Source organism: Struthio camelus, chromosome 1 (assembly GCF_040807025.1).
Source record: "Struthio camelus isolate bStrCam1 chromosome 1, bStrCam1.hap1, whole genome shotgun sequence".
In the NCBI taxonomy this organism is placed as follows: Eukaryota; Metazoa; Chordata; class Aves; order Struthioniformes; family Struthionidae; genus Struthio; species Struthio camelus.
The window spans coordinates 142,170,030-142,185,675 of record NC_090942.1 but is presented as its reverse complement, the minus strand read 5'-3'; the positions used below and the strand labels follow the sequence as shown (position 1 = coordinate 142,185,675).

Below are 15,646 nucleotides of genomic sequence, written 5' to 3'. Positions count from 1 at the left end.
CACTGTGCCCTTGTCTTATTGAGTACTTTTTTTTTCAAGACAAATAGAGCATTGTAATTGTCTTTAAGTGGAAGGTGGGCTAGACTCTTTGTACACAAATCAAGATGGGGTCAGAATGGTTTATGACTAGAAAACAATTACAAGGTACTATCAGCCTACCTTTAGATGTTACGACTGTTACTTGTGTGGAAACTTCAATATAATGTGCATACAAAGGAAAGAAATATGAAACAAGACCAAAATACTTGCCGTGTGAGAGATCCTTGAACTGGCTCAACTATAACGTGAAAAATTCCAAAATCAGGTGACTGACAATGCCTAGAATGACTTTCACTTCTAGACTCCAATAAAGCAAAATAAATTACTCAGATTTTATACCCCAGTTTCAGGGAAAAGAATCTGACAGTGTTATGAACACAATTATTCATGTGCATGCCAGTGGAATTCAGCCACTGACAGTCCGGGCAGTGAAAATTAGACATACGAGGTCTGAGCCCACATTCAGGGAGTGACATTAATTTTTCAGCAGCATTTGTATAACATCTTCCCCTCCCCCAAAAACAATACAACAAAAAAGCCTATGCTACATACCTTCACGTTGCATTGGGAGCATGGATACCCTACTGTCATATTTCAGATGCAAAGCAAGACAGAGTTTAAAGTAACACATAGGAGGGATGGTCAAGAGAATTTAAAGCATTCAAAGCATAATACTTACTTCACCATCTACTTCAGGTTCTCTGATAAATACCTTTCTTAACTTTGAGTCAGACCAGTACTCAAAAGGCCAACAGGGCTTAAAAAGAAGATTTGTTCTGTCTAATTGGAAGATAAATATCACCCTATTGTACCAGATGAACTATAATAGTTCTCAGATTTTTGACAATGCATTGCATGTTTGGAAGAAGCTCTAGTACCTTCAGTAGTATTTGTTCTTAGGAGTATACATTTTAAAATACTATATTCTAAAGCACTCTCCCACATACATTTTTATTCTATTACTACATGTCTTAAAGAATTCAGGCCACAAACTTTCTTATGATCTATACATCTCAGAAGCAGATGTATGTTTGTATTATAGAAGGCCATATTTAAAAGATATACTTTATTTCTAAACTTATAGGTCAGTTACAGCTTATATTTTTTTCTGGTCAATATTACCAAGACTCCCTTTAGCTCTCCATTTGCCTTTCCCAGGTGCTTGGGGAGCAAAAAGGGATGGTGTTGCTAGCTGGTAACTAGAAAAAGATTTCCTTTTCTAGGATAACAGGTTTGTGAATAGCTTGGCAAAGCGATGTCAGAGAGGAAAGATTCACCTCTTCCCATCACAATAAAGTAACAATGCAAACACTGTACACAAGCAGGAAGCTCATTCTTACTAACCTCACATGCACACAGGTCAGAAATAGGATTCAGAAGAATGACTTAAAAGTTATTATTTGATTGCATTTGACATGACATAAACTGAGAAATCTTTTGATGGGCCTTCAAGACTTTGAGTCATTTTGGCTTCTGCACTGCTACAAGGGCTGAACTCTCTTTTGGCCTGAAAGCTGATCCCGAGAAAGCCACCCAAGAGCAAGAGTGAGCATTAGCCTCACTAAGGGTGGAATTTGTCACGCCTACCTTTAGAGACCTGAAAACAAGATGTCTAGGACTGTGAGATAAATTTCACATTAAGTCTCTCAAATCTAGAGCAGGATAGGGCTGTTTGGGGCAACTGTACAACCCACGACCGTAACATTGTCTGAGCTCTTGTTTCCTTGGCTACGGAAAGACACATGCAGCCCTGAAAGAAACTTGGACAGAAGGCAAATGAGGGATGAGAACTGCAGCACTTTTCACTAGTTAGAAGTATGACAACACGATCCTTTCATCAACCTCTTTGAAAATACTTCTGTGTCTGTCAATCTGGACAAACCACTGCAAACTGAAGTCTGGACGCAAGACCTATTTGTGGGTTTTGCCAGATACATTTAAAGTTAGGAACATGTGTGAGAGTTAATCTTGGCAGGAAAGCTGGATTCTCAATGGGAAAATGGTGGATAATGGCCTGACACAAGTGATCATCTTCCTTATCAAAGAAAAAATGTCAACAGAGAACTATCTGAGCCCTATAACTGGGATTTTTGGTTTTCTGATGCAGTAGCCTGGATGGATCTTGGAATCGTTTTGGTTATCATATTGGTTTATAATACAGATGGGAAACTGGGCTGTTAATGCAGGTAAATTTCATTTTTCCCTTTCTTACTGCTATGAGGGCCTATAATGATTTACAAAAGGGTATATAAGAATATATATTTTTTGCAATTCCAGTTTGTGTCCAATTTTTCCGGGGAGTTAAGTGCTTGATACTCCTTAAAAAACAGGTCTATTTAATACATTACCAGTCCCTCCTGAAAATACAAGCTGCTCTCTCTGCCTATCTTGCATAAGCACAAATGAAGTTGCAGTCACATGGCCAAAAATGTGCTGTTTGCATCTGTTCTCAGTGTGACTTGACATTTGCAGTGCTCAGTATTCCACAATTTCCTTCCTGAATCCAAGTTTTCCCCCCTTTCATCTCCAAAGTTCTCAGCTGAAAAATCAGAATATGATGGATGTAATCCTTCTAAATGATAGCCTCATGCTTTGAAGTTTGATTTTCTACCAGAGTTACACGATAGGCTCCATATTTTCCTGCAGGATAATTTTGTTTAAATACTAAAATAACAAGACCTTAATGGAACATAAAATGACTACATCATTGCAGATAGCTCTTTGCTGCCAGCCATTCCTTGCAGTCTTTACCATGCATGGCTCATTACACAGCAAACATTTCCAGTTTTCTTGTGCCTTAGCTCCAGACAGCCCGTTTTATTTGTACGTGCTATTTCTTCATGGATCATAGCATTAAGCTTTTTATTTGCAGATTTTAAAACACCAAACTGCTAAACACATTTTAGTATTTCTTGCGATTACTGGCGTTAAATCATGACATTCAAAGAGCCAAACAGACCAGATTATATATGAACGTTTTCTGAACAGAGAATACTTGTTCATCTTTCTCTCAGCTTTATGATTACAGGAAAAGCATAAGGTGTCAGTTTGGAAGCTAAAAAGAAAATAGCATTCAAGCATAACCTCAGAAAGGGTTCTAGCCATTGAAACTCAACAGCCGAGGGCAACAAAAATTTCCCATGGATTTAAAATTCATAGAATTGGCAGACCTTTTGTAAGAGGCAAGGGGTAAAGTTCATGCGTTTCATAGCCTCACTAACTCTAAGAAACAACGGTGCCTTTATGCACTCCGGAGCATTTCTATAGAGGAGATCCTTCCATGCTTTGCAGAGATAAGAAATAATACAAGACAGACACAATACTCCCATGCTTGTGAGCAGTATAGCCTCCTAAACACATTCATATGCTTGGTCAGAAGATATTCCACACCTTTGGTTGAATTACAATGTTTTAACAGTAAAAAGCTGTCTGCTACCTTGAAGAAACACTAGCTGTCTTTTGCAGTTCAGCTCCCTGTTAACTGAAGAATGAGGCAGCTCTGCTCCGAACGGATGCCTGGGAAGACAGGGAGTGAAGTCTGAATAATTAGGCCCCAACAGGGGTCTAGCAACAAAGCCCAGAGAGGAAGTTAAAAGGATTAGCACTATAACACTTTTTAGCATGAGTTCTCCTCTCTCTCTCAGCCTGACCCAATCTCATCTTCCTTCCATAAAGTCTATCTTCCTTCTACAAAGTCTACCCTTTGTTATTTTTATCGTGCTCAAAATACGTATGTCGTCCTTGTATACTAACTTACTTCCTCACTTGCACGATAGTCAAAGTGCTGTGCCTCGTGAGCGGTTTGAGTATAGCTTGCTTACTAACATGTTAGTTTGTCTTGTTAACTAGCTTGTGTGTTAACACTCTCACTCAGAATGAGCTTGATTTGGGAAGCAGCATTAGGGAAATGAGCCGTCCAAATGCATACCCTAATACAGGGATATCTGTTACCTTGCAAAGCAGAACCCCTGCCCTGATTCAGTCCTCAGGCCCAGACTACAACAAGTGCAAAGTAAAATGCACGCAGTTCGGATGACTGGTTCTCGGCATCAACTATTCCACTCTATGGATCTACTGTTACTGGTCCAGCTGTACTTGCTAGTGTAGTCACAGCGAGTGAATAAGCCAAAAATTTGACACCTTCAGGAAAACCTGACTGAGGATTCAAGAGCAGCTGAGTTCGGGAAGTAAGGAATATGGAGTTTCAGAGCTAGAGCACATGGAAAAAGATGAAAACATAGGAATGGGAGTGGAAGGCACTGAAAGGATGGGAGATACTTAAGTCTGCAGTCTTGGTTTATGAAAATTAAAAAAAATTAAAATGTGTGGTATTAATTAGGTAACACTTGCTGTCACAAGGTTAGGTTGCTATTAGGATACCTGAAAGATATAACATGGCTCTTAGCCCTGAAAGATATAACATAGCTCTTAGCCCTGTCAACATCCTGGAAGGCAGAAATGTTTTGAAATTAAAATTTTTGAAATTAAGTTGTCGGTTCCTGCCCTCATTCAATTTACTGTGGCTAAATATCATAGAGTAGCATACCGAGTAAACTGTAGGATGAACTATATTGAAACATTCATACTCAGATGTTAGTGTCTGTAGCACTGCTCTGCCAAACTCAGTTGGCTACATCCTCTATTAAAGCTGAGATTCACCTCAACAAACTGTAGGTATCTAGAAGTTAGATATCTGTTCTATAGAAACTATAGAAAGACAATGTAAAGCAAGATTCTGCTTGTTTATATATCTTTGAATGGGATTGAACTGATGTTAGGAAGACAAAGCCAATCCTAAATGATTCTAAATTCGAATTCATCTGATGAAACAGAGGTGTCCATAATGCAGACACCTACAGATGACTAGATGCTACTAATCCGAGGATCCTTTTATATTCTATAAGCATTTTAAGGAAGCTATTTACTTGATCAGTTTTAGATAGCTTTAGCACAAAATGAATCATGCCCTGGAAGGGCCTATCTCTATGAACTATAAAAGGAGCCTGGAGTAGCTGTCTACATTGTCAGATGCTGGTCAGATGACTCCCTCCAGAAAAGTGCAGTATATCCAGAGTGTTTCCAGTTAAATTAATATACTTCCTGAAATGCATACATACACAGCTTAATTAAGATTAGAACAGCTCTTTATGGAAGGATGTCTCATAATATTGTCTAGAAAAGGACCCAAGGTGAATAAACAAACAAAAAGAAGAAATGGCTCATTTCTTGCAAATGTGTAGTTACATGCAAATGCATATAAATTGGCTTCTTCTAAACCTACCAAACACAAAATCTGTCTTTCCTGTTGAAATCAGTTTAAAAGATATGTCTTTTATAGGCAGCATGGACTTTTCTGTCTCATTGTGTCTCAATTATGACTTAAAAGCAAACTCTTCTATTTTAATCTTTTTAATAGGAATGAGGGGAGAACACTTCAAACTATGAGTACTGTTGCATTTAATATTAGCATGAATTTTTATCATTTTCCTTAAAATCCCAAAACTTCTGGAGATGCCTTTGTCCCACCCTGATCCCTCATGCATCTTGAGCCACAATGTTCAGCATTATATCCGTTATTTTGTATTGTTCTACCTACATCAGATTTATATTTCAATAAATCTTTCACCGTAATCTATTTAAAGCCTTACCACTGCTTTTCTTCCTTAAGTTAAAATCAAAGTTCTACACAGGCCCTATGAGGCTGTAGTTTTGTATGTAAATCTGTATATATTCTGCAGATACATAGGACAGATGATAAAGATCAGTTGCATGAGGCTTTGTAGGGAAAGGCCTGATTCTGCAGGTTTTCTTTTTTTCATCTATTCCCTTGTGTCATACACAGGATAAGCACGGATTTAAACCCAGTGGTCTAAAATCCATTTAATAAGAAAGGTAAACATCTTTTGCTCCCTCAGGTATTTACAATGTTCACCCCAATGTTTTTTCACACCAGTTTTCACCCTTAAGTTTCTACATGTGTTACTAAGATTTCTTGGGGCAAATCCTGTGCTTCCTCAGGTTGCACCTGAATCTGAACCCTTCCACTGAAATGCAGGAAGGCTTCACTGACTTTCTGGGCACTTGGAGGGAATTAAAGACAGGTACTAGAGCACTATACTCAATAAACTGATTTAATCTGCATGTCACTCTGACATGAATAGGTATGGAGATGAATGGCTCACATGAATGTAGAACTGGGGACCTACTCCATACTTTTGTTATTTAGCTTGGGATATTGGGGGGAAGAGGGAGATACAAATATAAGTAACCCTTCAGTTACAGTATGGACACATGGAGACATGAAACTTTAACAGAGCCATGCACTGACCCAGTTCTCTGAATTATGGTCCAGGCTTCCTGTCTCAATATACTTGCATTTAAAACATAAAGATAAAACTGCAAAATATTTAAAATGTACCAATGTACAACCATGTACCAAATCGTTAACGTGGTGCTTTAAACCACAGCCAAATTTTTGCACAGTAAAACATCTCTGAAGTATTTCATCCACTGAAATAAAATGCTCTTAATATTTGGAAAACATGGTCAATGCATCTCGCTTAAATGCTCAGTTACACCAATCAACATATATGGAGTCTGGATAGAAATTCCCCAGGTCAGATTTGAGGTTTTAGACTATATTTTGGGAGACCATTCCTTCATAACATGGACATAGTCCACTTCCTAGTATAATTTTGAATTTTCCCCCAAGGAATTTCCTGCCAGTGAGAGGATATGAGCAATTCATGCCCCTAATTCTGAGGCATTCTACAGGCTTGTATGGCTTTTGATCTTTTATACCATCGCCCTTAATATTTTATGAGATACTGTAACTCATTTCATTACTTGTGTAATCAAGGTTTGGAGAACGGATGTTCTTTGTAGCCTTCTGAACTACGAGAACATGATTGCTGGAATGATATTTAAGCAACCATATTAGAGATTGGAATCAGTCCTTTGTTCTTATCTTTATTTCACTATTAAATTTTGCATCAGTCTGTTTTAGTACAATCAGAGAACGATATCTGAACATAGCCCACTGCTGAAGCTTTATGCAACTTTTTTTAAAGCTCTTTTTTCTTCATTTCTTAGATAGGTATGTATGTGACTGTCTGAATAGAGGTGTGGTGAGGGAGGAAGAACAGGAAAAATAAACATGCTATTTTTCTTGCTTTAAGAGCCTAAGAGGAAGCAAGGCCCATAGCATTTACCTTAGGGTAGCTTGCAAGATCATTACCATAGACTAGGCTGACGATGGTTATCTACTGTATAATGCCTTTTTCTCTTCCAGAGAGAAATATTTGTTTAAATTATTATTCAGGTCAAGATATTTCTGACTACTGGACATTTCTTCTTGAACGACAGAACAAAAAGAATCTTATTTTTAATAGAACTAAAATATTTCATATTTTACATTTCAGAATGTCTCCTTTATAAATCATATGGTTTGACATACAATTTGCAATGAAATTAGCTGGTTTTAAAAATTCATGTGAATTCTTCATCTCCTCTTTCCCCAGACGTTTTAATTCCAGTAAGTATTTCAGTCTCATTCACAGATCACAGGAGTGGATCAATTTATTTTTTGATAGAACAGTTCCCTGTTGAAAAGTTCTGTTTCATCGAAATAGACACATTTTACTGGAGTATGTCAGCTTGAATGAAATGTTTTAAGGAACGAGTCAAAAGGAACGATTTTAATATGATTTTAATTCCTTTTGGCTTTTATTAAACACAAACACTTCTGTTTTACATATAGCATGTATAATACTATATTTAGTCCTTTAATATAACTAAGTCAAACAAAATAATTACTCAGTTTAGATACATCCCAGAACAGAATTACTTAGCCTTACTTGAGGCTCTGTCATTTGACCATGAAACAGTGTTAGTGGGTTGATTGGTTTGGAGAGGTTTTTTGGAGGGAGGTGGGGAGAGAAGGAAGATTGTTTGTTACTGGAAAGGAGAATATCAGATTCCTCAAAGATAAAGGAATATGTTATTGACAACTGACTGACTTCTTAAATAATCAATATAACCAGTTCTTATTGCTCTTTCTGTAAGCAGACCTCAAAACATCTTTCGAAGGTCAGTATTATAGTCTCCATTTTCCAGATAAGACCAAGATACGGCAAAATTTTCCAAAGCTCTCCAGCACATCAGTGTCTAACTCTCCTTCCTGATTAATAGTCAGCTAGCTGGTATGAAAGGGCCAACACCGGATTTGATGTACTTGCAACAGTATACCAGAAAGTCTCAGTTATCCTAGACTAAAGTTACCCTAGACTCTACTGACACAACAAACATCTCCTCCAGCTCCATACAGAAGCAAATCTAGCCAACAGTGTGCATCATCAACAATAACCTAAGGTATGATGTTAGGTCATGGTTTTTATCCATATTCAGTCTTAGCTATTAATATCTTTACAGTCCCCGTCTGTCACTCAAAGGCACCAGTGGCAACAGACACCAAAACTTGTTCAACTTTTCCCATTCTCCTAACCTTTCTCTCTCTCTCTCTCATTACCACTCCTGCCTACAATTCAAAGTCATGTGGCATAGAGAACCTCTTACTTCATATAAGCAAACTTTCACCTAGTATCTTCCTATACTTTCTTTTTTTTTTTTTAATCTGAGTCTTTCAACAGAAACAGCAAAAAAGGAATAGCAAAAAACAAATTGCCACAGTTTACCCATATGCCATTTTGCATCCCGTTTCTGAAACAAGAATTGACAGGCCAACATATGTGACCAATAACTGCTATTCAGAGTTAAGCTCTGCACATGGTGATTGACGTGGAGCCTGATATTCCATTAGCCAAAGGAGTTATCAATTATATGCCGGCCAAAATAAACTCCAAGAAATTTCCTCTGGGTGTTAATCATTCTGAGGATCACTCTTTCCCACATATTAGGCAAAGATTCTTGACCTTGTGATTTGGAGCAAAAACATGCCTATTAATTAAATAACGTGTCCATTATCACCTGAAGATGTGGATAACCTTTTCACCTACACAAAAAACAGAACAGAGTAAGTAAACTTCTATTGTGAATATGACTAAATCTCCAAGCATTGCTAACTTACTTGATTTTCTACAGTGCATATGCCGTCCTAATTATGCTTAGTATCCATCTGCATATCAACAGATTAAAATGTATTTTTAAATGTCTAATGAATAAGTCTCTGCACAGCATTTTCAAAGGAAACAGTACAAAGCTGGGAAAATGAATCAAGTCAGTCATCTTTCAGCTCTAACGGCTAGAATTCTGCCTGGCCAGCAATACAGCATTATATAATAACTGTCCGTACCATGCAAGTTTCAAGCTGGTTTCATGTTGCATCTTTCATAGTACCTTTTCCTGAGACAACATATACAAACATAAAATGTCTTTATCATAAAAATTAACTTTTCCCATATAACGGAAGTCATAAAACTGTATGGGAAAAGATAACCTCTGGGGAGTAGGCATTTTCATGTGTTTGCAAAACAAAGCAACATATTTTTGTTTTTCTGTCTTCTAAAAGCCAGACTGTCACTTCTGCAGGGCGAGTCCTTGTTTGCATTGTGGAACAACTACAAGACCAGCAAGAGTAACCAAGTCCTTTTAAACAGAGCCTGACAATAAAACTTCTCTCACAATTTCTTACATTGATGCTGCACTGTTAAGTGCAGCTTACAAATTTTAGAAGTTAAAACACACAAAGTTTTCTGTACATTTGATGTCTTGACTGATTATTTATACCTAGCCCTCATGGGCAAGGTTTCAGCACTCGGTAGAAATTTATTTACACACACTAGGTAAGGACCTCATAATTAAAAAAACCAAAACCTTTGAAATTTGATCACTATGCCAAGCCTTATGTTTCAGTTAATTTTAGATAAGTTAAAAATCCAACACCCCAGAATATTACAGTGTCCTTTTAATAACCACTAGAAAGAAAAGTTTGCTAAGGCAATAGCTGTTTAGAGGATTTGTAAGACAAAACACCCTTGACCATTCTATTACACCTTTACAGTGTAAAACAAAGTAGCATGTGACATGCGCACCATCAGGAATGGTCCGTTCAAGAAGAACTAGGTCAGAGTGTTTAATGAACAAACAGTGGGAAGTTAAAATGGCTTTTGTGAGCGTTTTTCTCTTGCATAACTCCTTTTGTAAGCCTTCAGAAGTTTTCTTTAAACTCCTTGCATCTCTGGCTGTTGCCTTCCTTCTCTTTGCCCACAAGGTCTCTCCAAGTTTATGAACTGTACTGCAGCTGTCCTTGCATCTGTGGTTACCAACTTCTGATTCTGTAATACTGAAAATCCTATTTTAGTTGCCATCTTCAAGGCTTTCAGACAAACTCCATTCGCAATCTCTGTATAAAGGCTCCTTCCTCAGCTTTTCTTATGCAATTTTAAGAGGAGGATCTGGTAATCCTTCTTCTTTCTCCATGCTCCTCCTGATCTCCCCTTCCATATAGCTTTTTTTTTTTTTTCCTTCCAGGCATCTCTCCATTCCTCTCTTCTGCACTTTATTTTCTGAGTAAGCTAGTCTAGTTTCAGGAATGCACCCTTTAATGCACTACTTTAAAATGTACTGCTATCAAGAAAAATGGACACCTGCTTTCCCTGTTGTTATACACGCAAAACAAACAGATAGAGCCTCCTCTTCTTTTCTCTTCCCTTTCCTATGTCTCTACTCAAGTACCTGAAAAGGGCAAGCCCATTTAGTCATCTCCTGTACTAGCATCAACTAATGGCACAAAAAACAGCCAGAAAGTGTTCATAAAGGCTCAGAAATGTTTTTAAAATTAGGATTTTCAAGAAAACTTTCCAACACCAGGTCAATGGTAAATATGAAGGAAGAGAAGATGGAAAAAAATACACCAGTTTTCATCTTGTTTGTTAAGCTCGAATTGCCATCTACACATCAGCCAAGACAGTAGCATTAGATTGGCAAGGCCTATGTCACTGAATAAGGTTTAAAAAATAATCTTTCTATTCAAAGAAACAGACAACAGAAAAATTCATAGAAATGGACAAATTAGACAAGATACATAATCAAATACCACAGGACTTCTGATCAAGAAAGATAAAAAATACCTGAGAAACAACTAAAGCCCACTGTGTGCAATCATATAACAATACCAAGATGAAGTGAGAAAAGTTTGTTAACTCAGTCAAGAAACCTCTTTCAGAGGCTGTGCAGTAACTTTCTCTATGCAACCTTAACATGGGATTTTAACAAAGATAAATGCAGTGACGTACACCTGGGATGGAGTAATGCCAAGCAGTGGTACAGGCTGGGGTTGGAGGGGCTGGAGAGCAGCTAGGCTGAAAGGGACCTGGGGGCTATGGCAGGCAGCGAGCCAAACATGAGTGGGCTGGGGGCACGGCAGCAAAGGCGGCCAACAGCACCCTGGACTGCATCAGCAAGAGCACAGTCAGCAAATCAAAAGATATGATTATTCCACTCTACCCCAGCACTTGTCAGGCCACACCAGGAATATTTTGTCCAGGACAGAGACACTGAGAAGCTGGACAGGGTCCAGTGAAGGGCCATCCAGATGGTTAGTAGTTAGAGAACTTGACATACGAAGGCAGACTGGAGGAACTGGGTTTGCGCAGCTTAGAGAAGAGAAGGCTCAAGGAGGTTCTAATCACACTCTGAATAGCTAAAACTTAGCTATACAGTAGATAGATGGAGGTACCCTCTTCACAAGGATGTCTGGTGACAGGACAAGAGGCAACAGGCACACACTGCTTTGAGAGAAATTCCTTCTAGATAGGAGAACAAAAATCTTCATTGTGAGAACAGCTGGACATTGGAAGAGGCTGCCCAGAAAAGGGGTCGGCTCTCCCTTGCTGGAAATGTTCCAGATTCAGTCTGGCAGGACCCCGGATAAGTTAATGCAATGCCCTGCTTTCAAGAGAAGGTTGGACCAGAAAATCTCCCAAGTCCAGCCAGAACTTCCTATGATCCTGCATCTGTGGACAGTCTTGCTAACCACACAACAGAACCAACCAACCAACAGTGCTGTCGGTCTGTAGTCACCCTTTTCCTGACGGATATCTTTTCACTCTGGGTTTCACAAGTTACAACCACCAGGTATTTTCTTTTGAAATGAGTGGCTTTCCCAGGCTTGGTAACTAAGATATAGCAGTGTTGGATTTTATTGCATTCTTCATTTCCTTGAGATTGTAGCAAAAAGTTTTCTTATCTGCTTATGAATCATCATGGTCCTAAATGATCAGTGTACAAACACACATACCCACAAACTCACAAGACATCCATTACCTGGTCTTATACTGCTCTAGAGATATTTGATAATTATTTCTAGTCATTGCTGTATCTTTCATAAGCACTTTACGCTTTATTTCTCTTTAAAAAGGGGAGGAGGGGAGGAGGAATATCATACTTCTCCCATGACAGTTTCTTTTGCTGTCAAGACATTCAGGGAGAGTTATATTATGGGAGGATTTTTTAACCTTCAGTAACAAGGCTTAATTAGGGATCAAGAGCAAATGTTATAGCACAGAAGAGGCACCTCTGAACGTTTATTCTTATCAGGCTTTTGTTCCAATTAAGCTGGTTAACAAGGGATGTAAGAGCATTTGCATCTGAAGAACACTCAAAGACTTCAGATAGCTATTACAATTTTAAATTTTACTTAAGCTGAAAAATCTGAGCAAGCAGGACCTTTTGAAGATTAGATGTATTTGTGAAGAAACAGTGAGGAAATTATACAGTTCTTACCTCATTAAAATATTTCAACGCTACAAGGAACAAGCTCACGCTTAAACCAAAAGAAGAAAAATTCTTATTATTCAAGAAAAGACACATCAAAATAAAAATTGTAAATAATTCAGGAAAAAGGTCTGGTTTTGCTTTAATGCTATGGTCTAATCTGCTCCAGCTTTGTCACAGGGGTGCAAATTTCCTAACATCCATAGCACTGTTGACTACAGAGGTGCTTCTTGTGTAACTACAGTCACAAGAGTGTTTTAAAGGGTGAACTCCGCCCTACCTCCCTACTCCCACTGACTTCAATGGAGGAATACAGAGGTTGCACATTGTGGATCAGGCAAGTCTAAGAAACAAAAGCTGCAGCCTTACAACACCTTGCAGAGGTGCCAAAGTAGGGGCAGAGCTGCAAGTGGACAGGTAAAGCTAAGGAACAGATACACCTTTGCTTTTCTAGCACTTCCTAAAATATTGTAATTGGCTGCAACAGTGATAGATTATTCTTCCATTAGAACAAAGATCAGTTGCATTTAATCCTCTAGCTGATCACTGATGTACCACAATTTGACTGCTGGCAAATACATAGTCTTGCCTTACAAGTCCAGATGGTAAGAGAGAAAAAAAAGTGTAAACATAAATATGTTGGAAAATCCTGGTGATTTTGTTCAAGACTACAAAAAAAAAAAAGCACAGTTTTCCAAGGGAGATACAATTGACTTCATATGAGATGATACGTTTCACAAAGAAAATATGTGGCATGATTCCTTCAGCGCATTCAACTTTACAAAAGGATCCACATAAAGGCAACAATGCTATTTTCCAGCAAAGAAAAACATGCCTTTCCTATGAAAGGTGTGCATTGCTATGTGAGTTAGCATAGTCATTCTTTATTCATAAATTTTAATGATGAGCTCTACAAGTGAATATCAGAGGCATAAGGCACTTTTCAAAATTTGTAGATATGCTTTTGCTTTGATTAAAATCACTCCTTTTTATTTCACAGAGGCCATATATAAGGGAGAAATCACCTTCAGGGAGTTTTGCTTTGTATCATTTTTCCCAGATCTCAGAATTAGCCTGAAGGATCCTTTTAGAGAGTAGGTAAATACATAAAATATTAGGACAACACTGCAATGCAAAAATGATGTTAAATTGCTTATCCAAGGAGATGACATAACTAATACTGACATAATTTCCAAGCAGCAAAGCAAAACTAGGTCAAATCACATTGACCTATCTAACATAATAAGCCTTTTTTTTTCAAATCTTTACAATGTAGACCGTGTCTGCAGGCATTAATGTCCCCTGTTATCAATGTATAGTGTTGTCACTGTGCTTTAATGTCTTATCATCATGTTGTGTTAATTAGACCAAAACAATATAGTACACTTTTGAACTGCTTAACTCCCAGTTTGAAATCTTTGCCTAAAGTGTGCTTCGGAGGTTGAATGAAGAAGAAATGAAGTCATTAACTCCTTACAGTCACTTCTTTCAATAGGTGCTACTAAGGCTGGTGGAATAATGTACCTTCACATACAGGTCAAAGTCTGAGCTCCATAAATTGCATATTATTTGTCTAAAAGAAGGCCTGCATAGCTAACATCTGTCAGCCAGTAAAGTACACGCTAATTTTGATAATACTTAACAAGGCAGAATACAGCTATATGTACAGTATTATATGGAGAGATTCTGTCTGCATGTGGCTACCACTGCCCAAGACCTTCATCCATCGGCAGTGCTCTGAAAGGGACAACCTTCTTCCTCGCTCCAGGCAGCCCTCCCTTTCTGTGCTCTTGCTGGGTCCCCTGTGCACCAGATTTACAGCACGTTGTATTTTTCAGTGGGAATATAAACAGAATTGTGTGGGTTCCCAGCTCTCATCTCTCACAACTCCCACAGATGCTGAATTAGAGAAAATGACAGCCACGTTCATCTGTATCTCTGCCTCCAGAGCTTAGGGGACCAGAGACCAAAAGGCTAGGAAGGAGGAGGAGAAGCCGAGGACTAGCAGACAGAGGCACACCTTTGTGGTCCGACATAATCACAAAGCAGAAGTTGTCAATAGAGTTTAAATCGTCCTGCCGATAATACAGATTTTGCAATAAGGGCATAGTCCTTAGGAAAAAAACCCACAACATTTCAATGATAAAATCCCCTCCAGCACTTCTGGAGATTGCTTGGTGACTAAGAATACCCTGAAACTGGGAGGCTGGCCATTCTTATGAGAAAGTGGCTGGATTTAGCAACTCCAGTTGTAAACATATATGTAAATATATACTGTTTCTCTGTTGTTTTTTTCCCCCTTTTTATGTTTCCAGTTACTCTGATTACTTCTTGGGAAGAAAAAAAGAAGAGGGATCATGCCTCCATATGGAGAAAAACCACTGAAAACAGAAGACAATTTTTTGTGAGAACCATTTTGCCATAAAATACTGATTTCTCTGTATTTCTTTAGAGGAATGCACCCATTTCAGCTAATGCTTGGAGTAAAGTTGTTAATAAAAAAACAGAAAAGGAGATCCTAGAGGTTGTTAGGAGTCCCATCTGAACAAGCTCTTGCTTCATCTGACTAAAAAAAGTTGTGCGTCGGCTCTCTGATCTCACAGATGAGCCCAACCCGCCACCACACTGCTGGGGTCTCTCTTAGCATCCCCTGCTGTGGCTGTCCAGTAATTAAATATCTGCAGACCCAAAGAGCCAAGTTAATGCCATTAGTCATGGGCACCTGCTTAGGACATAAAGCAGGTGCCAGGCAGCGATTTTAGCCTGTCTGAAATTGCAGCTTTCCTTCAGCCCTGCAGCCACTTCTCCAGCTGTTTCAGCAGCGCTGGAGACCTGGGGCCGGTGCAGTGGCCCTGCAGGCATGTGAGCTGCATCA

General features: G+C 38.6%; 1 protein-coding gene across 7 annotated transcripts in view; it reads right to left on the bottom strand.

Moving 5' to 3' along the window:
- Positions 1 to 15,646, bottom strand: part of MID1 (midline 1) — a 249,004-nt gene that overhangs the window by 130,670 nt on the left and 102,688 nt on the right. The window lies entirely within an intron of this gene.